The sequence below is a fragment of the Hesperophylax consimilis genome, chromosome 3, assembly GCF_061612785.1.
Source record: "Hesperophylax consimilis isolate HC1 chromosome 3, BYU_Hcon_1.0, whole genome shotgun sequence".
NCBI classification, from domain to species: domain Eukaryota; kingdom Metazoa; phylum Arthropoda; class Insecta; order Trichoptera; family Limnephilidae; genus Hesperophylax; species Hesperophylax consimilis.
Window position 1 is genome coordinate 32560715 of NC_142838.1, and position 15050 is coordinate 32575764.

Genomic DNA, 15050 nt, shown 5'->3' on the forward strand with positions numbered 1-15050 from the left:
ATAAAAATGCAAAAATCAGTCATTTTAAATACATGTAGGATAACGAAAGATTTTTTAAATATTTATATTGAGCGATCAGTACGATTTATAGGTCCAATTAGAAGTTCTACCGAGCCGAACCCTATGATATGAAAATATCTGGAGTCGGTGAGTTATTTTCCCATTTAATCTCTTTTGATTTATTATGCTCATATAATGCACTTGCATAATGTGGATTGACTAGGTGATCATTTGTGGAAAAGTGTGTGGAAGGGTTTAGTTTTCCTGTGGGGAAGATTTAACCCGGACATAAAGTCGGAAAACAAATTAAATAATAATTATAAATTAAGCAGAAAATAATTATAAGTAAATTAAGGTGTACTAAATTAATTATATGGTAGTAAGTAAATAATTATAAGTAATAATTATACTAAATTAATTAGCTAGTAATAAGTAAATAATTATACTAATTTAATTAGATAGTAATAAGTAAATATTATAATAAATAGTGAATTAAGCAGATAATAATGTGTAAATTGAGTATTTTATAATTAATAAGTATATTGAGTTGGTAATATTACTTAAGTAATTAATAAATAAATATTATGATTTAACTACGATGAAAAATTCTTTTGCTATTTTTTTGGTATTTATTTTGCACCCCCAATATTATTAACTGTAAGTAAAAAAATAAAAATGTTATATTTATTATCTAAGTACCTACCTACATAATTTAAATGTTTTACTTCGATTTTTTCATTATTAAGTAAGCAGAAGGTAGAATCTAGTGACTGCTGATTAACTATGTATTTGAATTTGTGAATTGTGTGCGGAATATAGCTGGTGAATATGAAAATTTTCTTGTTTTTAATTTAAAAATATGGAATAAATGACTGAAAGTTTTTCCTAAATAAAACCTGTTTCAATCAGGCTTGAAAATTTGGGGATGCTGTGTACAGGGTCTTTTAGAGGAGAGGCAAAGATCTTGAAGATACAAATGCGGTAGAAGAGAGGAAACACAGAGCCCGGCAAATCATTCCACACCCAAGCTGTTGAACATAAGAATGAGTCGTAGAAAAGACTACATCTCATATGACAAATACTGTCAACTTTTTCCCGAATGCACCGATTTCAAAGGGATCAATGACGCAAGTTCCCGGAGCATCTTCCATTGAAATATCGACAGAACAAGGCAGCATTTCTACCTCACAATTGTGCCCTAAAGATTGAAATGAGATTTGGTAAAAAATATCAAGGTAAGCATAGTAAATAAATAAAAATTCAGATGATGAGCACGGTTACAAATAGGATTCTAAGCGAAAATCTAATCAAGATGATTTTTTGAAAATCGACGAACATATTTGTTAATAAATTTAATGTTTTAAGGGATCATGCTGTAATAAAGAGTATTTTATTCAACCACAATTTTTGCTATTTTGTGATCATAAATTTTTTGGTAGAAAACCGCTGATTTTAATGTTATTAAAGTTATGACGTCTGTATAAAAAAAAACGAATGATATTATTCATGAATAATGTTGTTTGGTAAATCGTTTTTCCTGTTTATATCCCATTATTTTCCTGTACACATCATAACATCCTTCATTTGTAATCAGGATATCCCCTTTTCACAGAAAAAAAAATTGTAATCTGTTTCCTTTTATATTATTACAATTAAATTATTATCGGAATTTCTTAATTTTGTTTAGTTTCTATTTTTAACGTTAGAGAAAAGGTTTTGAGTCTCAACAAGCAACAGATGCATCACCAAATAAAATGGGGATGGAGAAATATTTGATTAAATAAATAATATTAAGTAATTAGGTACACGGAGAAAAATGAGTATGGCTGATTTATTGAAAGCCTGTAAAAAACGTGCTTGAAATCCATTTCATAATAAAATATAAGTCTATTCGGAATTTATCGGAACACGTGTTCATGCAAGTGACTTTTTCTTAGTTAATATAAGAATTCTGACATCCTAATAACATGTTCGTGTTTTACCGACAGTTTATTAGGAAACCTGACAATTCATTCGTTAAAGGCCTAAAATCCCGTTTAATAATTTAACCAGATTTTTAATAAATTAGCAGTATTTTATGTCAGTAAGTTATCTCCTGTACACATTGTTACTTACAAATAATTCAAAAAGTGTTTCATTGAAACTTTAAAAAAAAACATAACTAATTGAATACTCCACTTCCCAACATAAACACTCAACCTGGGCAATAAGCCAAAATAGCCAGGTACATCCCCAACTGCCTCTTACCCATTCATTCCACTCCATATTACCATCAGACTCACATCATATCTTGATTGGGGGTGGCTCCAAACGGTTGGAAGCAGTTGAGACTCTTGTGCGGTATGAACATAAAAATATTGAATCGTCAAATATGCCATAATTTTACCCTAAATTTAGCTGCTAAATAGTAATTGGGAAGATTAATCCATCCCCCATTTCCAGAGATGTGCTTTATTTCAAATAAATCCATTTCAAATGGAAATGCAAAATGCAAAATGGGTATTTTCCATTTTGCATTTTAAATGCTTTTCTAAAAACCATTTTGCATTTTAAATGCTTTTCTCAATGCATTTCCCATTTTAAATGCTTTTTTGCAACATTCTTCCTACTATCTCCACTCATCTTTTTTCATAAGCCCCAAATATCTGTCGGTCCTCAATCTCGCTATGAGAGATAATTTACATTTGTCAAGTTGCTCCCTGATAGAAGCCCTGGCAATTGAGTGATACCATTACAAAAAATACTGATTCAGATACTGAACATGGGGCCATGACGCTGTAATATTAAATGTTAGATAGCAGTTTCTATGTTTTTACGTTGGCAACATTAGTCCCGCGCAAATATTTTGTGGTCTCATAATCTGTAGTCGTGGTGTTTTTGGATTTACCATCATGTAATATGTTTGTTCTACATTGATGTCCATTATTAAATGACTAAATTGTTTAAAAATTCTATAATAATTTTGATTGTTTGACCTGAGAAACCATTTTGCATTTTCAATGCATTTTGAAAATAGGTATTTTGCATTTTGCATTTGAAATGCTTTTCTAAAAACCATTTTGCATTTTGCATTTTCAAATGGAAAAGTTTTGACCCATTTCCATTTTGCATTTCAAATGGTTTTGGGTACCCATTTTGCACATCTCTGCCCATTTCTACACTTCAAGGTGAAGCTTAATGCTAAATCACTATTTTTATTAATCTTTATAACGAATTGGTGTACATTATGAATACCAAAAATATGCTTCAAATAAATTGAAGGTTTTTCTATCGTTTCGCTTGAGTAGAATACAAATAAAATTATAAATTACTAAATAAAAAATATAAATGTAAACTATTGAAAAATATATTTTTTCAATAGAAATGTATGAACGCGTAACGGAAACAACTTTAAAAAAATTCAGTATTATAGCTAAGATTATGTTTGACAGTTTCATTCGATTAAATTTTTTGCTGTCTTATAAAATTGTTCACAAAATAAATAAATAAACAGTTTTGTGCTTGAAATCGAACGTCTTTAGACGCCTCGCCGTTTGTCAAGCGATTTTAATGCCTATTATCAAAGATATTAGAAGAACGAGATGTGCTATGCGCAGTTCGTACTGAGTGGAATTGTTTTGCCGAGTGTCGCCGGTTTTGTTCACCAATACTACTGCACACCTTCGCTTGCGCTAAGGTAGCCGCACTAATACATAGAACAGATTTCTGTGCGTACACGTCCCGATACCGTTCAAAGTACCCTAATTAGGTAGTACTCCGGCTACGGTCCGGCGGCCAACATAGCATATCTCGTTCTTCTAATATCTTTGCCTATTATTTACAATATAAGGTATACCAAGAATATACAAATTTTTGTATATTCTTGGTATACTTTTGGCTTGTAGCTTCCTCTTAATAACAAATTCTTTATTTTAAATATGTAAATACCGCAAAACGGTCTCATCTGTTCTGAGGCTAAAGGTAGTGGGGAGGGGAAGAAGATGAGGGAGAGGAAAGGAGGAAGTACCTGGCTCTCCAAATCTGGTCATCAAACACGGCTAAAGCCATTTTAAGCAACGTTTCAATTTTAAATGGTGGTCTTACACCGGGGCGATACTGACACTATATTCAAAGGTGCCGTAAATAAACCTAATATTATTTTAAATTAATAAATTTTGAAATAACACAAATAGTATTTACTTGCGCACGCCGGGATTATAACCCACCTTCTCCGGATTGCCAATCGAGAGCCTCACCCCTCGACAAAGGAGAGCGTCATCCCTCGATTTATAAAAATGATTATTTAATAACCTGTATTTAAAAAAAATTATATGTAATTTTAATCACTCTATATAATGCCATTGACAAAACAATAATTAGTTAAACATAAAACAGTTCAACTGTCTCGGGTCAGTATTTTGGAGGTTAAGTAAAGAATTTGTTGTCTAACTGACATGACAACCTTGAAGTTTGTCCGTAGTATTCTGTTTGTCATGACAACATAATATAACGTACGTAGGTACTCTTTACCATTGTGACTACAACCTGGTAACGTCAGTAAAAATAATGGAAGGTTATATAATTTTCGGCAAAGGTATATATGTTTAGATAAATATTTATTCAAACACGCCTGTGCATACATTTGGTTCAAGGAGTATGTTTATTGTATTGATATAGAAATTACTAGAGGGCCTATCGCTATTTTGTTGCTTATGAGAAAATGTTGAAATTTCTAATAAAGACTTTTAGTCATATTGTTGTCTAAAACGATTCCGTTCGTCCGTCCGTCCGTTGCGTAAAATACAAAGTAAACACGTCTCTACGGAGGTCAATGACACCAGTGTTAATCGGTTGCGCGGTAGTCAGTGGATTAGGAAGTATTTTCCAATTAAGGTCATTTTTACCGCAAAGACCACTTTTGTGTATTTTAAGCGGGTCAATGCATAACTATGAATCAATGGTTCCGTCCACACGCCCGCACAACGCGATGAACCGCTCCCAACTAGCAAAAGGGAAAAATAAAATGTATGGGCCTTCCATCAATGTACCCGGTATATCAGTCAGTCCGTAACCTCGCTATTTGCGACATTCCTCGATCAAATTTAGGCGGGCTAAGTCGGCCGCTTAATTCTTGGCCGCAGATAGTTCCCTTTTTAGAGACCGTGGCGATAGCAGGAAAAATATCAAATGTGACGCTTACATGGTTAATTACATACTTCCATCTCACCGAAATATACGTAAGAATAGTTCATAATTTTATCAGTATGGACTATTATGTTCATCGAGCCGTGAGGGATCTTGATGTTATTAATTGATAATCAAACTAAAATAGACAAATAGTCTAGTAAGGTATTATAAGAATTGTATTTCAACGTTTTGACAGTGTATTCAGCGGTTTGTTCGTCATAGTTTCATGAATAGTGCGTTGACTCCAGTAAACAAATATTATTTAAAATTCAATCCACGACGATTGGCACTATGGCTATTGAAGTGGGGAACCTTATAAAAAAATCATCCATTTTGGAAGATCGCGATCTCCCGATGACAGTAGAGAGCAAAAAAGTACCACTCACTTAGACAGTAATTAGGTTTTACATTGAAAATTTTAAAAAAAATCCTCTATTGAAATCAAATACAACACGTATAATATTAATAATATCTAGGCTTTCGACCTATATATGGAATATTTCCCAACTCTCGCTAAGCTCGACATTCCAACCAAGCGTAGCTTTAAATATACCGGGCCTTACTTGTTAGTTCTCGTGACTCAGCGCGATGAGTATCGTGTGAACGGAACAACAGAAAGTACATTTTTAATGTATTTATGTTGGGGTTCGCTAAAAAAACATTAGGCAATCCACTAATATTGGTTTTAAAGTACGTTCCTTATTAGATAGGTACCTAAGTACGGATACTGAGAAATAACAATAATGTTTTTCATTCCCAAATATAGTGTATAATCTACCTTGAAAGTTCATTATTTAACCTTGCTATGTGTTAATGTTTTCCCCTAATTCCTGCAAGATAAGAGTTGTACGACAAAATAGGATGGGATAGGGAAATGTAAGGGATGGGGGTAGGGAAGGGGAATGGGAGGGGGTAGTGGGAAGGGGCGGGGTAAGGTGAAATAGAAGGGGAGGTAGTGGAGTACTGGCAAGGGGTAGGGAATAGGGGTGAGAGTAGGTGGTAGAGAACACATACAGCTTTTTGTAAATTCACAGAATAGTATCCACTTCTAGTTCAGAACAAGTTAATGAGTAACAAAAGGCCCATAATGGAATAATAACAGAATTTTAATAGAACTTTTAAAATTTTAATTTTAATAATTTTGAAATTGTTCAAATTCTGAGAAACAACTGACCTAATCTTTCTTACGTATTAAAAAATAAAATTGGTAGGTAAATATTATTATGTAAGCAAGGGATATTTTCACGGTTGGAATGAACAGTGTATATTATGAAATTTTATTTTTGCGCGCGAAAATAAAAGCCCGCGAACCGAAGTACCGCCCAAGTTGAGTGCTCGGTACGTCTGTTTAACAACGCACGCCGCGTCAATATTCTAAAATAGAAATCTACTTGCGTGTTTTGGATAAGCATTTACATTCGTATTATTAGGCCATTGGCCGAAATACGTATTTTACTTAAAAGTCGTTTTCGTCTGGGTTGAAGCGTTCCTCCTCTTCCCCACCTCCTTCCCCTCCCACCTACCTTTAGCCTCACAACCCGGACGGTGGAGCAGTTGTATGGAACTTTTGTATGGTATTCACATAAAAAATAAGCATTTTGAATATACACTATCAATATAATATATTATATGTTTTACAATACGTATCAGGGGTTTTATAAAGGGGTGTGGCTATCCAGTTGAAAGGTTGTACCGCCTGAGCATTAAACCACCTTTCAACCACTCAACTGCCAACAAAGTTGAATCGTCTGTAGCGTGGTTGAGCTCTAACTTTATTCAGTCTGCCTAGGGAACCGTCGTGCGTAGTTGTTTTCGAGAGTAGATTTATCGTATAAAAATAAATAAAATGACATGTATGACTAATTAATGATCGTGAAGTTTGATCTTCATATCTTATATCAGATAAGATATGAAGATCTAACTTGCTTATGGGATATTAAAAGCAAGATGTACTCTGATAGAGATATCAGGAACGAAGCTTTTGTGATCCTTTGGAGCAGTTCAAACTTATGGAAAAGGATGCAACGAATGAAACCTCAAAAGGTACATTTTTATTATTTTAGTGGCATCATACGACTGAATTGTTTTCGTTCCGCGAGTCATTTTTGCACACGTTTGTCTATTTATTTTCATGCTAATGGTTAACGATGTTACTAGAACGATCGCAGATTTGATAAAATAGGAGGCATGCTGCGCGTGTTCCCGAGAGGAACAATTTGAATTTGAATCAGCATCGCTTTGTCTGCACGAACACTCGAAGGTTACACACGGCGGTTGAACCAACCTAATTGAGTGGTCTATAGGGGGTTAAACGGTAGACGTATTGATTTACATACGTCACACTGTAAACCTAATTTCATTTTTATTCATGACCACCTAAGATGTAAGTAAACAGAAATATGAAGTTGTTAAACATTTTTATGAAGGGTTTACGACGTGTTACTTCGGTAATGTTTGTGTCATAATAAATTTATACATCGAAACATTATTTCTTTAAATTCATTGCTTCAATGTAACTTCAAAAATAAATTATTAAAATATCTTCTATATTCTATTAAACTTTTATTCTTTGTAAACTATTACCTACACTCGGGCAGCGCCTGCGTAGGGTTCCAATTCATACAATTCTTTGTAAACTATTACCTACACTCGGGCAGCGCCTGCGTAGGGTTCCAATTCATACAATTCTTTGTAAACTATTACCTACACTCGGGCAGCGCCTGCGTAGGGTTCCAATTCATACAATTCTTTGTAAACTATTACCTACACTCGGGCAGCGCCTGCGTAGGGTTCCAATTCATACAATTCTTTGTAAACTATTACCTACACTCGGGCAGCGCCTGCGTAGGGTTCCAATTCATACAATTCTTTGTAAACTATTACCTACACTCGGGCAGCGCCTGCGTAGGGTTCCAATTCATACAATTCTTTGTAAACTATTACCTACACTCGGGCAGCGCCTGCGTAGGGTTCCAATTCATACAATTCTTTGTAAACTATTACCTACACTCGGGCAGCGCCTGCGTAGGGTTCCAATTCATACAATTCTTTGTAAACTATTACCTACACTCGGGCAGCGCCTGCGTAGGGTTCCAATTCATACAATTCTTTGTAAACTATTACCTACACTCGGGCAGCGCCTGCGTAGGGTTCCAATTCATACAATTCTTTGTAAACTATTACCTACACTCGGGCAGCGCCTGCGTAGGGTTCCAATTCATACAATTCTTTGTAAACTATTACCTACACTCGGGCAGCGCCTGCGTAGGGTTCCAATTCATACAATTCTTTGTAAACTATTACCTACACTCGGGCAGCGCCTGCGTAGGGTTCCAATTCATACAATTCTTTGTAAACTATTACCTACACTCGGGCAGCGCCTGCGTAGGGTTCCAATTCATACAATTCTTTGTAAACTATTACCTACACTCGGGCAGCGCCTGCGTAGGGTTCCAATTCATACAATTCTTTGTAAACTATTACCTACACTCGGGCAGCGCCTGCGTAGGGTTCCAATTCATACAATTCTTTGTAAACTATTACCTACACTCGGGCAGCGCCTGCGTAGGGTTCCAATTCATACAATTCTTTGTAAACTATTACCTACACTCGGGCAGCGCCTGCGTAGGGTTCCAATTCATACAATTCTTTGTAAACTATTACCTACACTCGGGCAGCGCCTGCGTAGGGTTCCAATTCATACAATTCTTTGTAAACTATTACCCACACTCGGGCAGTGCCTGTGCAGGGTTCCAATTCATACAATTCTTCGTGAGCTACTACCCACACTCAGTATTATGGAAATTTTCGCCAAAGTTTGTTCATGTTTTTTATCATTTTTATGCTTCCCATTTTTATGCTTCCCATTTTTATGCTTCCCATTCCGTTTCTTTTACGTTTTACGTTTCTACTTATACCAGATAAGAAAAGTCGGGATTTTTTTTCAGTGCCGAATATTTCGGACTAACTATCTACCATAATATATATCGCTTAATAAATACTAAGGATTGTTACTGGGTAGTAGTAACATAACTATTATATGTAAAAAACGTGACGGAATGTAACTGATGTATCCGATACCAGAAATGTTTTTTTTTCAATGATGAAATTTGATTTGTTTTTACACACCTGATATTAATAATGAAATCAGACTTTGTTTCATTGAATGTAAAATTGGCACATGTTAAAAACTCACTACCTTTTGAACTAAATAATTTATTAAAAATAAATACAGGTTCGACAGTATTTAACTGTCTAAATAAAGTTAATTAATAAACTTGTTGAAAACAAATGTCTAAGAGCTTCACTAAAAATTAAATCATCTTTTTAATGTGAATACCGCAATTCCAACTGCTCCTAATAGAAAATGGGACTATTACATCCCCAACTGAGGTATGTTCTGAGACTGAGGGTAGTGGGGATGGAGAGTTGGTGTAGAGGATTGTAGAGAATTTAAAAAAAAATCCTAAAACCACTTACTATAAGATTCCTTATTTGTTATTATTTTTAAAAATCTTCTTTTTCTATTATTGATAAAACTTGCCTTTTTCTTTTCTTATGTTCTTGTTTTTATTTTATCATTATTAATGTATTTTTATTATTATTTACAGTATTTTATTACTTACATGACTTTATTATTTGAGCACTCACCAAATACAAGATCGTCTCTCTACGGTAAGGAAAATCTTTTATTATTTATTATCACAGTGTAACGCACATGTAATAATTTTGTGTCTGTTGTAAAAAAATCTGTAAATATTGATATAATATATATTTTCTAAAGTTAAGTTAAATAAATAAATAAACAAAAATAAATCTTCCACTTCTCGACTCGAATGCAATCAAAATTTTAATGATGATAAAGCATAATTTTTTTTAAAATTTGTTTTATAAATGAATTTATTAGATGACGAGAGGTGCCGCCCATATAAATTTTTGTTTCACGATATTTACAATGTCATTGTGTTTTATAATATAATATAATTTATACGGCACATCAAAGTTAGCGCTGACAGATCGGCGCTGCGAGCCTTTTTGCACATTCTCGGTGCACCCATGAATCTGTCCTCTGAGGCTGAGAGGGTTTACCTAACAAACTTCAAACGACAGCCCGCCATGATGTGTAAAATTAAATTTGCGACAACCGGGACGTGTACGTGTACATTGTATTATTGCTATCAATAGTATTGCTAGCGACAGTTCTCTTATATAGCGCCTAAAATGTTCAACTTACTGAGTATTTTTATGCCATTAGTGTGCAGAACTGGTTATTTGCTTAGGGAAGGAAATATTATAAAGAATGCCTTTCATCTTAAAACGGTTCTTATTTTTTCATATTTCTCGAGTAAAAATTTCAACTTTCAACAAAAACTTTATATTACGCTACTGCGATTATTCTTATTTTTATTTCTATTATTCCTAACATTATCTATTATTTTTATTTGTATCCTACCTTATTTTTATTTGTATCTTTATTTTTACAAGATTCAATCTACCTAATATTACATATTCAGAATGAGTTATTTATGAAGGGAAGGAACTATTTTAAAGAATGCCTGACATGATTAAATTAAGTTCATTTGCTTTATTATTATTTTCTCTTCATTTAAATTCTGTTTAAAATTTCTTTTTAAAATAATTACTTAATGTATCTTTATTTTCATCCCTTTCTTATTTTCAGTTAAAGTATTACCTATTTCACAAATACATTACATTTCACAAAATAATATATTAACAAATTAATCATGTATTGCATTTATATAATTATACACAGATTTCGACTACCATAATACAGACATGTGTCTAGTGTGGTAGTCGAAAAGCATGTAAAAAACTGTATTCAAATATATTGTTATGAATAAAGAAAAAAAAAAGTTACCGTTGTATAGTCAATTTAAACATCTTGCTTCAAATAGGGTAGTTATGATTTTTGTTATGTAATACGTGACCTAGGCCCAGTGAAAAAAAGGTTTCGACATCGGCTGACTTTCGGATCTTTGTAAAAAATACCAAAAAACGTAAAAAAATTTACCCTTTTCAGTTTTCGCCAATTTTGACCCCGATGGTCAATTTTTTCAGCAAACAAAGCAGTACCTATACTTTTAAGTATACTAAATTTGCTATAATTAAAAATAAATTCTGTGAACTTAATAGTGTTTGAGATACAGTTGTTTAAAATTATTAAAAATTTTCATATTTTGTCGATTATAGAGGTTTTAACTTGGAAAGTTGTGAAATATATATATATTTTTATTATTTATTGAGTTAGTTTATACAAAAATTTAAATGTAAACTAATTTAAACAAGATAATATTTCATTTTGAAACTTTAAATATTTTTACAATAAACATAACATTTCTTTTTAAATACATTCATTCTTCTTACTTTCAGGCATTTCATCATACATCTTTAGTCCTTTGTACCTACATTAGGCAGTTCTGTGATTTTTATTTCTTCATATGTGGCAATCTAATTCTATTTACATTTCTGGTTTCGTAATTAACTAATTATGAACATCTCTATTAAAAACAATTTCATCCTTAAAATATTTTAGCATTTGGTTGTTCATGACTTTATACACAAAAATTATAATTTTCAAAAAATACCCACCGGGTGAATTCTAAAAATTCACGCCTGGCCTCAAGCCCCCCATTTTATGCCATTGAATGGTAGTAATATAAAACAAGATTAGTGTATTGCAAATTTCCTATCATTTAATTGTATTAAGAATTTGTTTTTGTAATTGTCAATTATAACCCTGTTAATACAAACATGAAAACATTATTTTTTTTATATTTACATTTAAAGTCTGTATCTGATGTTGCTATAAACAAAACTGTAGAAATACAAAACAAAATGCTGTCATGCACAATTCCTTGCAATCGTCCAAATTTGGAGACATAAAGTATGAAGTAACTTAATTCCTTTTACGTAGATACGCACATATCTTTAATACTTATCTTTAGTAGTGTTTTAAACAGTGAAAAACCTGATTAATAAATAACCAGGGCGCAGGTATGATAAAAACGGCATTAAACCGGGCTTAAAATGTGTTTAACTATGCCAACGCTGAACCGGCTCGTAATAAACTAATACGGAAGACAGTTAGAGTTTGTAGTTACTTCAGAAAAGCAATTCTTATAAGCGAAATACGTGGCATTCTAAATCCCAATGTGAACCAAATCACACCCGTATGGTGTTGCATACTAAGTTGACTTTTCATTGTCGGTCTAAATAAAGAGTTAACGCCTTTTAAGGCTCAAATAACCAAAACGATGGCTTCTAGCTAGATGCTAGGATCCAAATAGTTAAAAATCTCAAAATTGGAAGTATTGCGTAAAAAGTAATGAAGCAGAATTTTGGGCATTTCCACGGTGGGAACCAAGGCAAACGAAAACTCTCGAACAATAAATTGTAGGTACTGAATCAAAATTCTTGAATTGAACGTTTCAAAAAAGTATAGTATTTTCCAAATAGGTAAAACATTTGTCTCCTTTTAACAAAAATGTTTTAAATTCCTATATTTGAGTCAGCGAAGCGAAGTCCTGTTTAACTCGACTGTTTTGTATTTCGTATACCCGTAAATTTTTTTGTACGTTCCGTTTCCGTTTTTAAGATTGTGGCCTTTTTCAGTAAAGATTATTTTTCATATTCGCATTCTTTCAATAGTATTTTACCTCCCTGCCTGAAGAACGTATAAAAAAGAATTGTCTTTGAGATAGTGACGTTTCTCCGTTTTGAAATAAATAAAAAAGTTGCATAAAATATATGGTCTATAATGTAGCTAGATTACCTACGTATAAATCAACACTTCTACCTAGTAATAAAAATGATTTCAAAGGAAATTTTGGTTTTGATGTATTAAATAACAGAAAATTGGAAACTAACTCATAACTGATAAATTACTAGTTTATCAGTTATTTAGTCTATTGAAAAAACAAAAAATATATATTATCATGGGAACAGTCTACAAATTCGGACTTATCTATAAGTTTTTAATTATCCATCCTGATGTGAGTCGTTTCAACGCGAATTGCTAATGCGATGATGAATCTAGGACATTTCGAACACATTGGGTAACGTAGGTACCTAAAATCGACATGTAGATTACAGGATCATTCATAAACATACAAGACGTCTATGGGTACATTGTACGTGTTTTAGAACAGTCGTATGCAATCTGTGGAAGATGACCGACGTGAATAAATCAGTTGTGGCACCATTGCGTTAAATAAGACAATTTGCATAATACCCTTCGACTTCGACACGGAACATTATCCACTCAAGAAAAACGTCGATATTTATATTAATGTTACATAAACTCCAACACAAGTATGAAAAAAAACCTCTATCTGTTTATTTTTTCGGTGGTTGTCAGTTAGAAGAGCAACGATAAAAATGTTTAGGGTACCTGAGATTTGAACAATGCCTTGTTTGAAACGAATTGTTTGTTCGTATTTAGAATCGTATTTAGAAACAGATAAGAATCGTAGTACAAATTTTCAGAAATGATTTACATTCCGAACAATAGCTTGCAATAATGTTCCTTGATTTTTTGTTTATATTCGCGCATGGACGAGTGTCATTACAGAATGATTATTTGAACGCCCCTTGCAAGGAAAAAATAACTGATGAGTCAAAATATTACTGTCAATATGAATTATTTATTCAAGGGAAGGCGACGAAGGATATTCTACACGATACCTTGTTGATTGAAAAACATAACAAGGACGACAGGTTGACTGTAATAATTTCATTAGAGCTTTTGGAGCTAAGAGAATTTTATTTTTTGTTTATTTATCACTTTTCATTATGAGAATTATATATTATATGTGCAAAGCAGGCACTTACTAAATGGATCAAACAACATATCAAACAATGTCAATTAATCTAACTAGTCAGATCGGGTTGGTTGGAATTGGTCAGGAATAACTGGTTAAAATAAGTCAAGTAGGTTCCTTAACAGCTTGTATATAAATATAGAAAATGTATAAATTTAAAGTGTTCATAAATAAATATTCAAAATAATATTAGAACGTTATATTTACTACCTAATTTATGTATAATCAATTCAAATAGAATATTACAATTATGAATAGTTGTTGTAGGGTGAATGTCCCAAAGGTCAGCCTCTTAAGATTTTTACTTGATTTATTACAGTTTAAAAAGTAGTAAATAGCGTTTAAGTTTCTAACAATTACACCTTATTATAGTTCAAAGAACAGACTATTCACTTATCATTATTGGAAATGTATTTGTTTCAATGAAAATGATTTAAAGGCCTTTCAAAAATTAAATGCCAAAATCACCCAAAGTCAGCCACCATGTGCCTATCTCCAGCCTTTCGAGTTCCTAAAGTCAGCCTAGTCGACGGCTGAGGGTTTTAAATTATTACATATGACGTGAAATTAAAAAAATAGGTATTCAATAGTAGCAATTTTATTTATATCTACATAGTAAGCAGACAAATATGGCAAGTAAATTGTTTAGAAGCAACTTCCGCATAAGGTGTTTTTGGGTACACTTGAGGTGATACCATCTTGGACAGATGTCACAACCAACATTTTTCAGATCATCGTCTTCTACATCACTGATTAATTCTTCTTCACATCCAGTGCATGAAATTTTAGATTGAGTAGATGTTACATTTAATTTCTTATTGGTTTCTCCAGTCTTTCGTCCTAGGTTCTTGTATTTGCCAGTGTTTGCTTTTCGTTTCATTTGTTCTTCCCTTCTTTTCGTTCGTTCTTCTATTTTTGTAGCCTGTTCTTCTTTTCTTTTTTTTATTGCTTCTTGCCTTTCAATCCTCTTTTTTACTAGTGCCTGTTTTATATCTTCTTTTTTGGCCATGTAATTCTTCCAAGCATCAGACGAAATTGCCATCG

The 15050-nt window shown here is 32.8% G+C and overlaps 1 protein-coding gene across 1 annotated transcript in view; it reads right to left on the bottom strand.

The window, feature by feature from the left end:
• LOC149425297 (uncharacterized) overlaps positions 1 to 15050 on the bottom strand; it is a 45942-nt gene that overhangs the window by 27021 nt on the left and 3871 nt on the right. The gene's annotated exons all lie outside the window — the stretch shown is intronic.